This window comes from Equus asinus, chromosome 20 (genome assembly GCF_041296235.1).
Source record: "Equus asinus isolate D_3611 breed Donkey chromosome 20, EquAss-T2T_v2, whole genome shotgun sequence".
Taxonomy (NCBI): Eukaryota; Metazoa; Chordata; class Mammalia; order Perissodactyla; family Equidae; genus Equus; species Equus asinus.
In genome coordinates this window covers 52,783,367-52,803,400 of record NC_091809.1, presented here as the reverse complement: position 1 = coordinate 52,803,400, position 20,034 = coordinate 52,783,367, and the positions used below count along the sequence as shown (strand labels likewise).

The 20,034-nt window shown below is 41.2% G+C and overlaps 1 long non-coding RNA gene across 2 annotated transcripts in view; it reads left to right on the top strand.

Moving 5' to 3' along the window:
• The window catches only part of LOC123278857 (uncharacterized), a 183,471-nt gene extending 168,796 nt beyond the window's left edge, over positions 1–14,675 (top strand). Inside the window, exons 4-5 of one of the 2 annotated variants that reach the window (XR_006516542.2) lie at positions 1,012–1,137; positions 11,069–14,675. This is a non-coding gene — a long non-coding RNA (uncharacterized lncRNA). Of the gene's footprint in view, positions 1–1,011; positions 3,949–11,068 lie in introns of those variants that run through there. The other variant, XR_011495700.1, reaches the window with a different exon arrangement.
• Positions 14,676–20,034: the final 5,359 nt, after the last annotated feature.

The window sequence follows — 20,034 nt, the reverse complement described above, 5'->3', positions numbered from 1 at the left end:
TTGATGAAAGGACAGTGGCTGAGGTGCCAGTCGCTGTACTGAGCAGATCAAAATGAGGTTTCTTCGAGGCCTTCACGCTGTCAATTTTTTTAAATCTACTTTGTCATCATCAGAGCCTCTTTTCATTTTACTCATCAAATTTGTGTTAGATGCGGCCACTGACTGCTTTTAAATCAATTTCCTTTTCCACACAGACGTCTCTCTGTTATGTAATCAAGAGTCAGGAAGCCACAATTCACACAAATTACTTTTCTCTGTTCTTCTAAAAGAAAAAATATTCATCACAATAAAACAACTAATACCAGGTCAGTTCTGTGCTTCTCTCCTATGTCTGAAATATAAAGCGATAGTAGTGCAGGCAGAGGGGATTTCCCACTAAATTCTCAACTGAGATGAGGTAGCATTTTGGATGCCGCTTCCAATGACACATCATTGTGTCTCAGGTACTTGCTCAAAATCTGGTTCAATGTATGATAAGAAGAAGGCGTAAGCCCTATGATATCTCTAAGTGGTCTTCATCATTTTATATACAATTATTTCATTTTATCTCCAGTTCGAAAGGACAGGCTGAAAAATTGTAGTAGTCAGAGAATTTGAGCATAAATTTGCTGGAGAATCTCCTAAACTGTTATTCATCTAGAGCCTAAAGCCTGGCTTTTATGGAAAAGGGCTTTTATTGGTAGCTAGAAATGTGCATCTGTTGAGGCTTTGAGCAAGAAAGTAATAAATGAGAAGTCTTGACTATCAGTGTATAATGTTGCCCTGATTTATTTTTCTGGAAAGAAAAAATGTATATAAGAATTTATTGATCCAAGAGAAAGCTGTGTGCTAACTAAATTTCCTAGTTCTCCAGAGAAAAGAACATATGTTAAAGAGTTTGAAATGTAAGATAATGACAAAGGGTGGCTTTTATCTTCAATTGACACAAACATTTTATACCTCAGAAGTAAAAATCTATAAAAAAATTTTTCTCATAAAATTATCAACATCTCTTTTATTTTGTCTTTCAAGGGTGACACAATCCCCAGGGAGTTTGACTCAATGAAGACCAAGCTCATTCATGGATCCCCAAGGGCTTCCAGCTCCAGGGCGTGGAGACTGAGTGTGTCTTATTCATCATTATATTCCCAGCACCAGGTAGGATGCTGAGCACAAAATGAGCGCAAATGGCTGAATGAATGATTCTCCTTGTCGTTGTTCCTGCTCTTCTTCCTGCCTGGAATAACCTCCTTTACCTTTCTACCAGCCCTAATCGGCGATTTCCTAACTTAATGTGTCTGTTTCCTGCAAATTCCTTCTGGGCAAAATTCTGTACTCACTCCTTTCTCTATCATTAATTCAGGGAGAACTCACTCTCTCTACCAAGCAGTTTAAGCCTTGATTCTGTTTATTGTCAAAACTTATTTTCTAATTACTTTTTCTCAACTCAATTGTAAATTCTCTGAAGACTGAAAACATTTATTATTTTCCTACCCCTATAGGACCTAGCATAGTGCCACACGGTAGGTAAATCATAAACAATTAGTAGCTTGGAATGTAAAGGACAGCAAGTCTTCAGCTAAAACGCACCCACAGTGAAATCTGGTAATAAATGGGGCCATAATCTCTTTTACGAGATCCTCTCCCTCATCCTAGCACACAAACCACTGCTTCCCCTTTGCTTAATCTTCTAAATCATGAGGTCCTGTTGTTTTAGAAATAAGAATCTAGTTATTGTTGACTTACTCTCAGCTCTTCGACTTATTCATAAGGTTGATGAGCCAACTCATCTGTCCAGGATGTGTGCCAGGTGGGCTATAGATTCTAGTGGAAGGTTGTGCTGATGGTTACAAAACCATAAGAACTCAACCTCAAGTGTCGAGCTCTGAAAACATAAAGCGCCTTTTATAGAAAAGTGATATTAATTCTGTGTGTAAATGCAAATGTATGAATATCTGTAAGAAAATAGAATGATTCTAATCTTTCCCTGAACTTTAAGTCTTATGAGAGGAAATCTGACCCTACTTAGGGGCCTGAGTAAGATGGGAGGCATATTTTAAATGACAGTTCTGGGCGATTGTTTCAGCCTGGGTTGTCCCCAAAGCAGAGCATGACAGAAGCTTGTGTGCAGGTAGTTGACTTAGAAAGTGATGCCAGGGAGCCCGAGAGAGGGACAAGGAAGTAAAAGAGGGACACAGGGAAGCCAATAGAAGGACAGGTATTGAATTGGCCACATTATGTTCAATCCCATGGGACATTCCAAGGAAACTACAATCATCCAGGAAATGGAAGGGGGTGGGAATTGTCTATTAGCTCCTGTCCCCCATGTCTCCACACTTCTAGAGAAGCTCTGGGGTAGGTAGCAAGGATGGGGGGCTCAAGGAGGGTGCTGTCAGCTGGAGCCTGCACAAAGCAGGTTGAAGCCTGAACAGAAGTGGTTGCCACATCATAGCTAGAGGAAGAAGATAGGTTGAGAAAATCTGAAGCTGTGCACAAAGATGGCTCTGCTCAGGGAATATTTCCTTTGGTACTAACACTCCCAGTGGGTGGGAAGGGCTCTGATGGTACAGAGGGACCTGGCTTCCAATATGCTGACTGTCCTATATTATGAAAGGCCTTCAATCAGATATGGCCCAGACACAGAGCCTCTTCAATTTTTTATGAATTCAGTTTGATATAACAAGCTTTTCCCCCCAAACTAAGGCATCAGCCCAGTTTACAGAGGAGGTGATTCAGCATAGCTTACTAAGAAGTCTGACGCCCATGTGACTTTGACAGAATTTATCACATCTCGTTGGAAACCATTCCAGTATCTGAGCATCAGAACACTCAGGCACCCCACATGTCTCAGAGACAGGTTTAACAAGGATAATATTGGACAGAAATCAAAGACTGCCCTTCAAGTGACATTATACATACTCAACCCACTAAAAGTTTTTGTATTTATTGATATTTTCCTCCTAACATCATCCAAGAGCTGATTTGATTATGTCTTTCACCTACTCAAAATTAATTTTAAAAAACTCATCCAGTCTCATGTAGTCTTTTGTCTGTAGGAAATCCCATGACAGATCTATAACCAATAACATTTAAATAAAACAAATCCATCTTCCAGACCAGTAACTAGAAAAAATGATCATTGTCAAACAGCAGAGTTCATTATTCTTAATCACTCAAGAGTAGGCAAGTGAGCCCCAAGTGCAGAATATTAAAATTTTATCAACAGGCATTTCTTCTATCAGTTTCCACCCCAAATTTTAGGACAATCATACTTTGAAGCCAAAAAGTGAAGACCATTACTTAAAGCCCTTCCCAGCCAGTGGGAGGATAATCACTTCTTTGAAATGAGTCAACCAGAATACTACTACGTGATACTAAATGTGCAAACACTAATCTACAGCAGTGTGTTTTAAAGCTTATTGGACTGTAAGCCACATACTTATTCCCAATGGCAGGTAGTTCCTGCTCCCCACAATGTCAGAGCTGACTTGCCTTTTGTCTTCCTTGAGATCTGGTTCTCCAGCTTTTCCTTTGATTTCGTGAGTTGTTCTTGCCACCACCACCACCGCTGTGTTTTTCCAAGACATTTTGTTTTTAGCCATTTGGGTTCTATTGTTTGCTTTCTTATCAACAAATAAGTCCCTATTCACTTGTCACTGATATTTCCCAAAGCAAACTCCAATAAAAATATTGAGAATTTTGTGGTAGAAGGCAAGCAGAGATAAGAAGCTTACTGAGAAGCCACCTGTGGTTCTAGAACATTGTCTGATTTCAAATTTAGTACACGTTTGAAACAAGCAATTGTTGTTTGTTTTTTGTGCTACAAAAGAAATGCTTCTTAACAAAAATGCTATAACATCAAGCAGCTGCTATATACTACAGGCCCTGACTAAGTACTGTGTTAATATAAACTAACTTAATTTTCATAATAACTCTGACAGGTAGAGCTTGTCATTTTTTTTTTTTTTTTTGAGAAAGATTAGCCCTGAGCTAACATCTGCTGCCAATCCTCCTCTTTTTTTTTTTTGCTGAGGAAGACTGGCCCTGAGCTAACATCCGTGCCCATCTTCCTCTACTTTTTACATGTGGGACGCCTACCACAGCATGGCTTGTCAAGCAGTGCCATGTCCACACCCGGAATTGGAACCGGTGAACCCCGGGCTGCCAAAGCGGAACGTGCACACTTAACTGCTGCACCACTGAGTCAGCCCCAAGCTTGTCATTTTTTTAGATGATTTTTTTTAGCACAATTTAAAGTTCATAGCAAAATTGAGGGGAAAATACAGAGATTTCCCATATACTCCCTGCCCCCACCCATACTTAACCTCCCCCAATATCAGTATCTTCCATTACAGTGGTACATTTGTAACAATTGATGAACCTACATTGTCAACACAAATAATCCATAACCAATCTATAAATCAAAATTGGGGTTAGTTTATTATGAGCCAGATCTGGGGACCATATAACCCAGGAGAGTCCTTTCACAAAGGAATGGCACACTCCAAAGAAGTGGGTGGGTACAGAGTGGTTATATACCATCAAAGATCATGTATCACATATGATTGGAATGTCTCTTTTACAATAGTTGTAAGATTGCTTTGCTGGCACAGCATTTCACACAGCAATTGATGAACACAGCAGGCAGTAGTTCTGTGATCTTGAGCTGGGCAGTCACAAGGTGAATGTAGCAGGCCAGCAATCAATTCATAGCCTAGGGAGAGATGCTTATCCTTAAGGAAGGAAATGCTGATGTGGGGGAAGTTACATCTTTATCTTAAAGTGCATTGTTCTTGTCTTTGAGACATAGTAAAAGCTTAGCTTAAAGCAGATATACTATGCATGCTCAATGGCCACATCTGTCCCTTTTGGAAAAACAGGGTCAGGCCAAATTAGTTTTATACCAAATGGCTTCCTCATATACTCCAATATATCCTATTGCTTGCCATTTACTTATCAACATTGACACATCTTAATCACCAAAAGTCCTTAGTTTACATTACAGTTCACTCTTGGTGGTGTACATTCCATAGGTTTAGACAAATGTATCATCATTATGGTATCATACAGAGTATTTTCACTGTATTAAAAATCGTTTGTGCTCCATCCATTCCTCCCCTTCCTCCATTGCCCCACAACTCCTGGCAATCACTGATCTTTTAGTTTTACCTTTTCCAACATGTTGTATAGTTGGAATTATACAACATGTAGTCTTTTCAGACTATATATTTCAGTAGTAATATTTACTTAAGTTTCCTTCATGTCTTTTCACGGCTCAATAGCTCATTTCTTTTTAGTTCTGAGCAATATTCCATTGTCTATACCACAGTTTACACATTCACCTACTGAAGAACATCTTGGTTGCTTCCAACTTTTGGCAATTTTGAATAAAGATGCTAGAAACATCAGTGGGCAGGTTTTTGTGTGGACATACTTTTTCAAATCCTTTGGGTAAATATCAGGGCGAGGAATTGCTGGATCGTATGGTAAGAGTGTGTTTAGTTTTGTAAGAATTTGCCAAACTGTCTTCCAACATGGCTTTACCATTTTGCATTCCCGTGTGTGGTAAATGAGAGTTCTTGTTGTCCCATATCTTTGTCAGCATTTGATGCTGTCAGTGTTTTAGATTTTAGCCATTCTAATAGGTGTGTGGTATATTTCGTTCTTGTTTTAAATTGCATTTCCCTGAGGACATATGATATTGAACATCTTTTCATGTTTATTTGCCATCTGTGTATCTTTTTTGGTGAGTTACCTGTTAAGGTCTTTGGCCCATCATTGTCTTTTTGCAAATGAGCTCACTCAGGTTTACAATACTTAAATAACTTGACCAATAGCTTATTTTTTGGAGATCATTTGAATCTAGGATTTTGTCATTCAAAACTTCATACTTTTTTCACAAAATTTGAAAAACCAGAAGTTTAAATAGGGACAGGAGGAGAGGCAGCTGCTTTCAGAATAACCAATTTTTAGGACTCTTTACATAGTTTCAGTTCAACCAAATGCAAAACACATTTTGCCTAGAGAATTTTTCCCCTTAATTTCAAAACCTACATAATTCATCAGGAATGCAATCCACGGATCTCTAACCTGTTTTCCTGAGAATCATCCAAATATCACGTGTCAGAATCTGCTTTGGGTCTGAGATAGTTTTTGCCTTTTTAGTCCCAGCCCAAAGTTCTCCTCTTGTCCCAAACTCCTTGCCAATAAGGAGTGATGTCCCAGTCCAAAAGATATGAACTTAATTTCAGACCGTTACCTGCTTAGAGAAAAACAGATTGCAAAATTTGTAAGTTAATTGTTATCCTTCACACGTTTACAAAGCATCAGAAACACTACGACATAAAAGAACCAGGTTGGGGTTGTTTCCCCTCCTCAGACTTGTCCCCAACTATTCCTTCTCCTTCCTACTGATAATAAGACATGTTTATGGAATCAAATCTTCTATCTTAAAGAAACTCAAGAGCTTCATTATCTTCAAAATTGTAAGGCATCATTATTCCCATTTAACAAACAAAGACCCTGGGGTTTGGGGATGTGAAATTATATGCCTAAAGCTACTAAGAAATGGAGTAGACTAGAAATCTTCCCGCGTTATCTTTTGTTTTCTTTTTTCTTTGGTCTTTTCCTTATTTTAAGATGTCAGTCCATTTTCAAGGGCCAAGCTTTTGGGTTGGAAGAGACTCAAAATAAGTTGGAAATATCTGTTCTCAGAGTGAACAAAACTTGGCCCATGTCAGTGAGCACTTGTATGAATTGAGCACTGAGTGAGTGCTGAGAATTTCATGGGAGCAACAAAGATATGGCCCTGACTGCCCAGGCTCATGGGCTTGTGGGCTACATAGACACCTGAGCATGCAGTTACTGTGTGCTGCAGAGTGCCCGGACAGAGGAAGTACAGGGTATTCTGGAACCCAGAGGAAGATCGCCTAACCCTGCTGGTGGGGAGTGGAGAGGAAACTCTTCCTAGATGATGGGATGTCCAAGCCAAGACTTAAAGGACAAATGGGATTTTCCTAGGTGAAGAAGAGAAGTGAAGGAAAGATTTTGGGAAAAGTATTTCAGGAAGAGGGTAGAACACGTGTAAAGATCCAAGAGATGAGAGAGAGCAAAATGAGTTCTGGAAACAAGGCAAAGATGTTTAATGTAGAGGGCGAGGCCTACCATCTAGGGCATGGAATCAAGAAAGATCTCAGCTTATAAAAGCACCCAGCACGGGCTATGTCTGGCTGGCCAAAATTCACTCAAGGGGCCTGAGAGAACCAACCAGAAGACTGGTGAGAAGGTCCAAAGTCTCTCTCCGCACATGTCAGATCTCTGCCGCCCAACGAAGCCATGGCAATCCTGGCCAGTTTTTCCTACAGCTAATGAAGGATTGTTCTGAGGCTTGCTAATTGGCCATGGACGATGTGACTAGCCCACAGCAGAGAGAGGCACTTGAAAGTGCTTTTAGATGGTCAAAATAATCTCCGAGTGCATATGCAGACCCAGCAGAGATAGTCGGCAACTTCTGTATTTAAAAAAGTAGAAGAGGAACAGTTTAGCTCTCTTGATTTTCTGGAAAGAATGTATTTTGGGCTCAGGGGAGGAAACATGATTTTTAGGCACCTTCTTTTGGCCAGTGAAATCACTGCTTCCTAAACGTGGGCTGCGGAGGAAGGTGCTGGGTGCTTCCAATGGCAGCTTTGTGGAAACTACTAATTGGGGGAAGCCTGTGCCTTCTCCTGCCACTGTCTGATGGACTGGCTCACAGAATTAGAACTGTACCACCATTTGCCACCCAGCACATAAATTTGGGGCAAGGCATGGCCCCGGTATCTCAATGTGCTCACTCAAGTTCCACCTTCAGTTTAACAGAAATCAACCAAACAAACCTACAACAACAAACAAACAAATGAACAAAACTGCTTGTATTTCAAATATTTGCTCTTTTATCTAAAAGAGAATTTTCCAGACTGGCCAGTTGGCCCAATTTCCCCTAATTATAGGCTCTTAGTGGAACTTGATTTAACTTTGACATCTTACCCAGTGCCACCTAGTACAGTACAAACAAACAAGCCAACCAAGAGTTATCTTTGAGTACTTAATATCTGCCAGGCACCAAGCACTTTCATCTTCATTATGTCATTTAATCCTTGCAATAACACCATGGGGTAGACATTATGTCCCCATTTTCTAGAAGAATAAGCTGAGGAACCGAGAGGTCAAATGGTTTACCCTAGATCAGTTGGAGAGAGCCAGAGGCAGGCAGGACCCAGAGCCTGTCTGATTCCAAAGGCCATGTGCTTTTTATTACATCACACTGCCTCCAGAAGGGGCAAAGGAGACTTTTGGGGTCACATGAAACATCATACTTTACGAGCAGTCACTTTGGAAAGGCCTAGCCTTGGCCTCTGTTGGCAAACTGATAAAGAAAGTGGAGGAAATTAGACAATTCAAAGTTTTTTTTTTAAAAAAGGAGAAAACTACCCTCCTAATGAGTGAAAATCCTGTTCCAAAAACACATTCCTTTAAAAAAAAAAAAAGGCATCTCATCCTGGAAATGGTTGCAATAGTTGTAACTGATGACCAACTTATTTCAAGGAATTTTTAATCTAACAACACTTTAGTGCAGCAAAGCCGGCAGTGCTCGGAATTTGAAGCAGTAGTACTGTATCTGTGGCAAGAAGGAGACGGAACCCTCCACCTGCCGAGGGGACGGAGCGTCAGGGGCTGCCGAGGGAGAAGGCCTTCAGCTGGCACACTGGCCCTTTCTTTCTGCCAGAATGGACTGGGTCTGTGCAATGTAATTTAAGGCATCAGAGGTTGGGCCCAAACATCTGGGGGTTTGGTCAACTCAAGGACAAAAGATCACTCACTCTCATTTATTTGAACACACTGACCAACCAATTTGGCTAAAATGGCTGATCCCAGAAGCCCTATTTAAAAACAATGCCTAAGACAAAATTGGAACTGGGAGGACCCACGGGACGCAGTGCCTTTGGTCCTGCTCCACCCACTCGCATATGCCATTAGCATATGCCAATAAACCCGGGGTCTTGGTTTCTCCCCACATTTCAGCCCTCCTCTTGCCCTTTGAATTCACTCTTCCTGTTCTGGGCAGTCCCCAGTTGGGAGGTGGAACCATCACACTGGCTTCTTTAACTTGTATCCTAGCCAGAAGCCCGGGACAGCAGCGTGTGCTGGTCATATTTGTGCTTTTGTCCTATATCCACACTCCTAAGAGCCGCCGGTCCCACCGCGGTGGTTCCTTCCCATCACAGACATCATAAGGACGGCTCAACATTTCATCCTCCTCAAAGAATTCTCACATACTTTTTAAAAATAATGACTTCTTAAAAATAACGACACATGCTTTTTAAAAATAAAGTAATTATTTTAAAATACATTTTAAAAATGTAAAATAATAAAAATCATTTTACGTAGATGGCCCAAAAACCACAAATGTGATAACATTCATAGCTTTTCCTTTTCCCTTCGCTTTTTATCTGCGGACCGTCTCCCCTCACCTCTGCCCCCTAAATAGTTCTTTCCCATTGCCATCTACTAATTGGTTTTTGTCAGTTCCATTGTTTTGTGGTACCACCTTTATCATTTTATTAGGTTCCCATAAATACATGAGTCCCCTCTGAGCACTTTAATTTATTTCATTAGTCTATTTGTTTTTGCACCAGGATCATACTATTTTTGTTGCCAGGACTTGTAATATGATCACAGCTAACAGGACAAGCTCTCTTTCTTCTCTTTGATCTCCTTTTTATCCAAGTTGACTTAGCTATTTATGGAAGAATATATTCTTCCACATGCATTTTTTTACCCATCTTTATTGAGGTATAATTGACAAATAAAAATTATATATATTTAAGGTATACAGCTTGATGTTTTGATATACATATACATTGTGAAATAATTGCCACAATCAAGCTAATTAACGTATTCATCACCTCACATGTTACCATTTTCATTTGTGCGTGTGTGTGATAAGAACACAAGATCTAGCCTCTTAGAAGATTTCAAGTACACAGTACAGTATGGTTAACTATATTCATATTGCTGTACAGTAAAACTTATTCATCTTGCATAACTGAAAATTGGCACCTCTTAACCAACATCTCCCCACTCCCTTTTCATCCAGCCCCTGGTAATCACCATTCTACTCTGTTTCTATGAGTTTGATTATTTTAGATTCCACATATAAGTGAGATCACACAGTATTTGTCTTTCTTTGTCTGGCTTATTTCGCTTAGCATAACGCCCTCCAGGTTGACACGTGCTGTCACAAATGGCAAGATCTCCTTGTTTTTAAAGCTTGAACAGAAGTGGTAAGAGTGGGCATTCTTGCCTTGTGAGTGTGGTGGGAGGGGGGTGGCATGCTCCTACACCAGAGGATGCAGTGGCCTGGACTCTGAGCAGCTCCATCAGCTGGAGTCAGCATCAGAAAACACTACAGAGGTCCTTAATGGCAGAATCTGCCAGGTGTTGCTCTAGCTTCTTAAATGTACTCCAGAGCTCCCCCAGGGCAGTTTTCATTGGTAGGTAGTTGTTAACTTGTTTTTGTTGGGGGGATGAAGGCTGGGACCTCCTAATCCACCATTTTCTGACATAATTCCATATGCATTTAAAAATAACTTTATCACATTCCTCAAAAAAAAATCTAGCTGGAATTTTGATTGGTATTGTATTAAATTTATAGATTAACTTTGGCAAGAATTGACCATTTTTATAAAATTAAGTTGTCTCAACCAAGAGATGAAATATCTCTCAATCAGAATTTTTTTATATCCTTTAACAGAATGTAGAGGTTTTAGACATTCTTTGTTAAGTACTATATATTTTATAACTTTTGTTACTGTAGTGAATGCTATCTAACTTCTGATTGTACTTTGTAGTTGAATTTTGCTGCTCTAGAAAAATGCTATTGATTTTTTGTGAGTTAACCTTATAGCTGGCAACTTTGTTGATGTCTCCAATTAGTTAGGGATCAGTTATTAGAGGTGGAATTTCATTTCTACTGACTTCAATTAGAATTGGTTCTACTTGGCTTTATGGAGGGAATGTCTTACAATCCAGGCATTGTTTTTCCTCCTAGGCATATATTGTCGCAACTAAGACTTGTTTCTGCAAATGTAAAAATCTCGAAGGAAGACTGGAGGGCAGCTGGGCAAATGGATAAGTTTCTTTATCGCTAAGGAATATACAAATACTTTAGTATAAAACCAAAAGTCACCCATTGGGCTAGAGCTAATATGCAGAGAATCAAGGATAATAATCCCTACAAAGCACCTAACTCCCTTCCTTTCTCCAAGTATGTCCTTCCTTGCTTCCTCATTTCTAAAGCTTTCAGGGCCACAGCTTGAAGCAAAAGAAATCAGGTCAACAATGGGTCCAAATCAGTGACAAACACTCTGGAAATCAAGATGGAAACCCTCTCTCTTCCGTCTCTAACCAGGATGTCAAAGGAAGAATCACTGGAGCAGGGCTTGCAAACCCTGGGAGGAGGAGCAGGCTTTCCTTTCAGGAAATTTACCAGCCTTTCTTTGCACCACCCGGTTATAAATGATGTCTGTATAGGCAGAGCGAAGGGAAGAGTTATGCAGGACACTGAAGAGTTAAGTGATTTGCCCAATTTAATAGGATAGAGGAAACCTGAGCTCTCATCCTAGAATGTGATGTGTATTGAGAGCCAGTCCAGCAGAGTCTGTGGCACTCCTTTTCTGTTTCTATAGTAGGTTTTTTAACCTGAGTTACCCAGACAATTTTCTTTTTCAGTTCTTTGCTTTATTTTGCTTGTACAAGCAGTCTTTGAGTTGATTTAAAAAGGAAAAAAAAAACACCTCTGCTACATGTGTAAAGCTATTATTCTCCTGCAGTGCTTTAAAGGACCACCATTAGTAAGCACATTCCCCACGTTTGGATAAAAGCCCTGCTCTCGCTGCTTCCAGGAATAATTTGCTTCAGATAATTTTGCTGGTGGAGTGTGTTTTGTGATAGGTGCTCTGACACCTCGGAAGGCAAATTCCAAACTCTTCTGGAAACTATTTTGTAAAAGAGAAACAGTCATGAAGAGGGATTACCAAGGAGAATTTTGGAAGCCGGCCACCCAATTAGGCAACTTTTCTTCTCCAAGGACCTGTAACTTGCGCTCACAGTTTCAGTGTTTATATGGATGCAGCCCTTGAACTCTGACCTTTTTAAAAGAAATGAAGCTGTACCAGAGATCTGGGATCCGTGACGGCCACAATGGTCTCTTTGGAAAGCGAAAGTGCTCTCAGTAAAAGACAAGGGACTCACCCCTTAATCATATCGCCAGTCACTTCTCATAAGTAAGGTTTGTACAGGGACTGGAAGACACAACCATAGTTCTAAATTTAGGAGATGAAGGAGAACAAGGGAGAGTAGAGGGAAAGAGGATTAAAGGGGGAGGACGAGGGAGAGGAGAGAAGAAGGCTTCTGACTCTGAAAATTCATACCAGGGAGAAGCAGATAGATATTGCTAAAAGGGGAGAAGCGTTACTGTAGAATCCACTGCAAAAGGATTCAGACAGCAAAGCATCTGGCAGATAACCAGAGGGGAGAGACAACAGCTATTTTAAATCACCTGTGGCATTGCCCTTAGCTGTGTGAAAAGAACAGAGTCTTTAGAAACAGAAAGAATTGGGTTCAATTCTGGCTCCACTGCTTTCCAACAGAGTGAGCTTGGCTTGTTGCTTCAGCTCTTTGGGCCTCGGTTTACTCATCTGCAAAATGGGGTTAACACCACCTACCTTGGAGTGCTACCAGCAGGATTCAAAATAATGTGTACAGAGAACCTTGCACATTATAGCTCCTATAGTGTGGTACCCTGGCTGGGGACAAACCCTTGGTCTTTCTTCAGACTGATGAGCCTGGGATGTACTGAGGCTGAACTGCTGGGTTCTGAAATAATTTAATTGTGTGGATGGAAGCCAGAGGGTAAGACCATACCCCTTAGAGTAGAGGTGGAGTTTTCCCTGAGAGGAATGAGCATCACAACTCACATCTTTTTTTTGGTTAAGGTCAAGGTCAATCCTGGGCAGGAAATCAAGACAGTAGAGGTGGCAGGGATTACAAGGGGGCACTTCTTCCTCTGAGGAGGTGGGGAGGCTTATGATGGTTGGTCTTGGGCATTTCTTCAGAGGCTTGCTGTAGGAGGTGATTTCTCCTGGAGAGAAGGGAGATGATCCTTCCAGATCATGGTCACCTGGGATCAAGGAAGAGCCTCCATAGGGTCTCCCAGGCCTACCAGCTCTGAACATCACTACAATAGTCTGTTTTATCTTTTCCTACTGCCATCCCTGACTTTTAGTCAAGCTTTTCAAAGACTTGCAGCTGATTCTGCACTATCCCTGTGAGGAAACGAGCCTAAGCAAAGGATGAGGGGGTAAAAGTGAGAGTAACTGAGGCCAGAGAGAAGCGAATTTCCAGGTGCAGGAGGAGAGCAGATAGACGCCCAGAGGGAGTGAGGCACAGCATTCCAGAGCCTGAACTGCACTAGACAAGCAGGGAGGACTGGAGGGGCCGTGTTTGCCTTCTCCATGCCACCCAAAAGGTGGGAGGGACTTTCTGATAAAGGCTAGACTTTACATAGCCAAGTGGGGTGGGACATTTAACAGGAAGTATAAACTCTTTTTAATGAATACATTTTCCAATTTTTGCTAGCTCTAGTTTATAATCGAGATGTTAATTATCTTCCAGCAAAACATTTTTAAAAAGTTATTCTACTGTTACTAGCTTTTCATGTGAGAAACCTCCTGCCATGGTGGTCAGCTTCTCATAAGGACCATAAAAGAGCACCCATTAGCCCCAACTTGTTCCAGGAAATGGCTGGCCACAGAAAATCCTTCACCATGACACTGAACAACGCTTCGTCTTTTGAAATGTCCCCAAACTGCTTGCTTGTCCCTTCGCAGCTGACCAAGTCTGCTGAATGTACTTGGAAGACCAGTTAGAAAATCTCTCCCAGGGCCCGGCCTTGTGGCCAAGTGGTTAAAGTTCTATACTTGGCTGTGGCAGCTGGGTTCACAGGTTTGGATCCTGGGCACGGACCCACTCCACTTACCACCGTGCTGTGGAGGTGTCCCATGTACAAAATCATAGAGGAAGACTGGTGCAGATCTTGGGGCTAAACTTCCTCAGCAAAAAATAAAAGAAAAAAAAAAGAAAATCTTCCCCAGTTCCACATCCCACCTTAGCAGAAAGCCTGGCAATCAGAATCTTGCATCAGTATTTCTTTTTGCTCTATAAAACTTGATCTCTTTTCTAACACCTTTGAACCCCTGCTGAAATGAAAGTGATGGCAGATGGATTCCCTTGCTGCAAGTTCATGAATAAACAACTTGTGTTAATTTTGTCTTGGATTTAGTTTGTCTTTGCAGGCGCGAAGTAAAAATATGGCGTTTACCAAATGAGAAATTACGAGGAGAAACCCTAGGAAAGTAAAGGGTTTCCATTTCTTCTAGTTAGAAGGGAGTGTAGAGGAAGAGGGAAAGGAAGAAGGGAGGAGGGGCACTTATGAAAATGAAGCCTGACACCCAAAGGAAGTGTCCTACGTTTACCTCTCCTTCCTGCTGCATTTCCCATAAGCCTTTGTGGGAGGGTTGTGCTGCCTCACTGCAGGTAAACGGGCAAGAGGTTCCCTTAATGGTTCAATAGCTGGAGAGGTAGAAAGAAAAGTGTTTAGGGAGAGAGGATGTCACTGGTCCTCATGGGTATAGTGAATGCAAACTTCAGGGCTTAATACAATTTAAAAAAATAAAATATGTGCACTAGATTAACACATTAAATTAAACCAAATTAATAAGTATTAAACATCTACCGTGTTCAGAGTCCAATATATAACTGATAGTAAACACTATGTTTGGGAATTTAATTCAAGGAAAACATCTCTGACCTCCCTTGAAGTTCTCACCAAAGAAGCCAGAGTCGAATTTTGGGATTTTCACAGAACCTGGTGAGCAGCACATCAAGACAGGATGCGGGATTCCAAGATGCTCTTTGATTTGGGCTGAAAGGCTTCATCTGAAGTGACTGGGTGTCCTAATTCAGGAATAAGTTTCGAGTCTATTTTCTCCAAAGGCAATGGCACTTGTTGACTTTATTCCACTCTAGGGAGGGTTTCACATACCATTCCTTGTGTAACTCAGTTGTTTCCAGGCCTCAGGAAAGCAGAGGTACAAATGAGTTTGCACTGACACTAATGCCCAAATCCTGATGGGTTTTAGCTCCGGCTGCAGCATGCGGGACCTCCACACCCTCCCTCTTCCAGTCTTCCTGGCATTCCCAGTTCTTGTGGTTTGGGGGTGGGGGTATAGTCCAACTGCTGTCACTAATGCTTTTCATGAGGACAACTCTCTCAGAAATAGCCTCCTTTGGCACTCACTGCCCTGGGGTGTCAGAGCAGCAAAGCTGCCCTCAGGTTAAGGACTCAGCAGCAGAGGGGCCAGCGAGGAGAGCTGGACTTCTCAGCCCTGAAGCACTCATCTCATCTGAGACCATCCTGCCTTAGTCCAGAGAGCCATGGCCTCTCAGAACAGCAGATCCTTCAGCTTCAGTTTGGAATGCCTCACTCCCGGGGGCCTCAAGATCAATCCCTCTGGACCCCAGAGATCCATAGGGAACAGGAACCATGTCACAACCAAACCACCCATTCCTTCCTCCTTTTCTCTTTCACTTATCCTCTCCTGCATAAAATCCCTTTCCCCTTTCTTCAGCAAAAAAAACAAAGGCTTGGCTTATCTAGACCCAGAGAGGTCACCAACCAGCTGTTTTTCTTAAATCGCCACACTGAATCCCAGCTTGACCTAGCTGGGGACACCAGGTGCTCTTAATTTGAACTTCAGTATGGAGAAGAGGGATGGGCTAGATCCCTACTTGACTCTGATCAGCCTGTAGAGCTAGGACCCAGGTGAGGGATGCATGGATCCGTGAATGTGAGGGGTGCATGGATCCGTGAATGTGAGGGGTGCATGGATCCGTGAATGTGAGGGGTGCATGGATCCGTGAATGTGAGGGGTGCATGGATCCGTGAATGTGAGGGGTGCATGGATCCGTGAATGTGAGGGGTGCATGGATCCGTGAATGTGAGGGATGCATGGATCTGTGATGGCCACATGTGGATTGAGAGGGCTTCCAAATTGCTGCCTGAAAGGGGGGCGGGCAAACATAACACCTTCTTTAGGAGTGAGGCACCCCTCTAGCCTCCTGACCGCTGACCAGAAAGCTTTCTCTGATCCTGCTGTCTGGATGTAATCTCTCTCTGTTTCAACTCACCAGAGCTCCACGTGCCTCTCAAACAGCTCACATCTTACTGTGTTTTAGGATTTTTATGAACAGCCTCTATACGTACTCCACTTGATGATGTGGTTCAGAGAGCAGGAATCTGTTTCCTAGGTCAAGGCTTTGCTTACAGCAAATGTTGAAGAGTATTTGTTCATTTGAATTAAATTCTGTTCAGTTGGATTGTGCCCAACTCTTCCTAGAATTTGAGGGGAGAAATTGAGCTCATTCCACAGAGCAACGTGCATCCCTCCCACTCTACACCCCTAAGGCACCCTGGCCATGCCCCACAGCAAATCCCAGTGTAAACTTGCCCTCACCCACTGGACAGGCTTTCTCGGTTCTTCTGGACACAGAGTAGAGGTCATTCTCCTGCTCTGTCGTGGTCTTGGAAATGCCTTTAACCTCCTACTACAGCTCCTGGCTGCCCTTCCAAGTCCCCTGTGCTGGAGCCCCTTCCCTCCACCCTGACTTTCTCTGCGGGGATGGAGCTTCTTACCAGGAGCTTTCTGAAGGACAAAAAAAAAGACACCTGGCTTTCTGAAAGAATGATGAGAAATGCCCCAGTAAATCAATGGAGGCTCTCAAATTGGCAAATGCCTTTACTTTCTTTCTAGAATTACAATACCTAGTTTAGTGAAACACAAGGTTTCATGCTCTGCTTGTGGGAGGGTAAGTCATTCCATCCCTTCTGGGAGACGATTTGGCTGAGTGTCAAGCACTTTTAAAATGTTCACATTCTTTAATCCAGCAACTTTCCTTAGAGCGAGTTTCCCACAATTCTCAGAAAAAAGAAAGAAATTTAAAAAGGCGTTCAACCTCACTAATAATGAAGAAAACGCACGTCAAAAAGCCTAGATTTTTTTTACCCACCAGACTGGTAAAAATGTAGAGGTTTGATCAGGTGGTAAGTGTGTGGGAATGTGGGCACTTTTATATACTGCTTGTCTGAAGGTGAATTGGCCCGGAATTTTAGTAAAATTCCCTGGAATTAGATATTAAATATTAAAATATATATCCCTTTTGAACCAGTAATCTTTAATCATAGAAACTACCCTAAAGAAATAAAAGCATCAGCATATAAATGTTCATGTGGATATTTATTTACCACAGCATCAACAGTAACTCCTCAAATCTACAAACATACATGTTCATCTATGTGAAATGACTCAATAAATTATGACGTATCCACATTATGTAATTTACACAGTTATTTTAAAAAGAATTAGATCTATATTTTTGTCCTGGAAAGCTGTTTGAGATTTATTAAGGGAAAATAACTTCAGAGAAACATATATGGTAAGACTCCATTTTTATTAAAAATATAAACTTATTCAATTATTCATTTATTCTTTCAACAAATATTTTTTAAGGCCTCGCTAGCTCTGCGCTAGGCACTGGAGACGTAACGGTGAAAAACACATGATTCCCGCCTTTCTGTGTGCCATTTTAGCATAGAAAACACATAGAAAGAAAATACACCTCAAGAAATCATAGACAGGAAAGAAAAGAGAATATAGATTTTTCTTTTACATCCATGCACTGCTTTAGTTGTTTCAATGAACTTGGCATCACTTTTATAATTAAATTTTAAAAAATTCACAGAAACAAAGAAGCTATCCTAATGAAATAATCAGAGAGGGACCTGGGGATTTGTGTACAAGGAAATGTCACACAGCGGTTGAGAGGTTGGCTTTGGAGTCGGATAGGCCTTAGTGGGATTCCACCTCTGCCGTGGACTAATTGTGAGATTCTGAGTAGGTCCTCTGACTTTCCCATGTCTCAGTTTCCTTCTCAATTGAATGGAAATCCTATTGAGAGATGGTTGTGAGGATTAAACGAGATGAGGCATGTAAAGCATTTAGCATGGTGTCTGGCACAGTAAGTATTTAACAAATGGTAGTTATAAAAGCAATAAGGATGTTTATCCTAGTATTGTTTAAAATTGCAACAAAAAATGTCCAACAATTGCTCAATAAATAATGAACAATCTTAAGATGGAGTATTATGAAGCAGTTAAAATTACCATTTCAGATAATTTGTCATGAATTGAGAAAATATAATTTTGTAGTAAGTACAAACCTATATATTCACTGCAATTCCCATTTTGATAAAACAGTGTCTGTGTTATATATATATAGAAAAAGAGAGAGAGAGAGAGGTACATATATGAAAAAGCCGTGAAAGAAAATGTCTAGAATCTTAACAAGTTTGCTGAAGCTTTTGTAACCTCTCCTTATTTGTTTTCCAAGTGATGAACAGTGAAATTTCTTTTTGAAATTTTAAGAAATTTCAAAGCAACCAAGGGCTATGTGCTTACCTCTGAGCTTAGAAGATGGGAAAAAACAGGTTGTTCAATTTCCATTCTCCTCCATTTGGTTGGGCAGGAGAATCCCAAGTAATCATGTGAATTGTGGCAACATTAAATTGGGAAGGACTGACTGAACCTCTGAAGACAGAGGCCAGCCTGGGCCAGGGAAGGGGAGACTCAGAGGGATTTACATGAGAAGGTAGAGATTCCGATTTAGGAATCAGAATTTTAGAGCTGGAAGGGAATCTGGAAATCGCCGAATTCCTTGCTCCTCAAGGTGTGGTCTGTGGGTCACTCAGGAGCTTGTGAGATGCAAAATCTCCAGTCTTACCCCAGACCTCCTAAATCGGAATCTGTATCTTAACAAGATTCCCAGGCGATTCTTTTGCACATTGTAGCTTCAGAAACAAATTATATTCCTGTGATTTTTTAAATGAGGTATCTGAGACTTTTAAGAGGTGAAATGATATGTTCAAGGTCACAGGGATTTTAGTGGCAGAGACAGAAACAGTTCTCTTGACCTCGTTCCATTGTTTTCTCATCATATCTTGCCACCCCTGCTATGTGATCCAGCTATTCTCCCATTTGGTATACATTATCCCATCCCTCCCGCAAGTGTTTTCTACTCTAGTAATTTTTAGAGGTATGATGTTTTATTTATTAAGTCTATATTGCTGAGACAAATTATTCTCGCTGTATGGCAGTGGGTAAATTCAAGGTCAGTTTCAATTGCCAGCATTGGAATTGAATTCCAACTCCTGGAAACTTCTTAAATGTCCATTGAGATTGGTCGTTAGCTCCTTATAAATTTACTGTCGTCAGATCCAAGTGAAATCACGGTCCAAAGGAAACTGAAAGCCTCAGAATTTATGACCACAGACTCCACACAAACACCTTCCCCAACTGCTCTTCTCTGTGTTCTCTGTTCTACCTTGGTTCTGCTCCCATTCTCTCTTTCTTTCATCAAAGCTTTAATTATGGTCCTGGATTTTGATCACAGATTTATTAAATGTTTTAAGTATATGTCCCTTGAATGATGGCTTCTCAGTAATGAGGTGCATTCAGAAGGAGAATAGCAGGTCAAGCACAGGTGTAATTTGGAAGAGCTTGACATCAGCCATTGCATCTCTGACAGGGTTAATCACTGCTCTTGTTTTTCAAGCCCTGGACTTGCTGGACTGTGCCTGCCAAGGTCAGCTGGGGTGCCCCAAATTAATTTTAAAAACATATGACGGCTTGGAGTTCACTGAGTTGTCAGCTCACAATATTAAAAAAAAAAATTACTCATTTGATTTCCCCTCAAATTATGAACCAAGATATAAATTACCTTGAAATGGCTAGAAAATAACATGGCATTATATTAGAATTAGGGATTGCTGCATTTACAGACCAAGGCAAATTCTTAGAGAGAATCTATCTTTTTGAAGACAACATGTAGGACATGTTGGAAG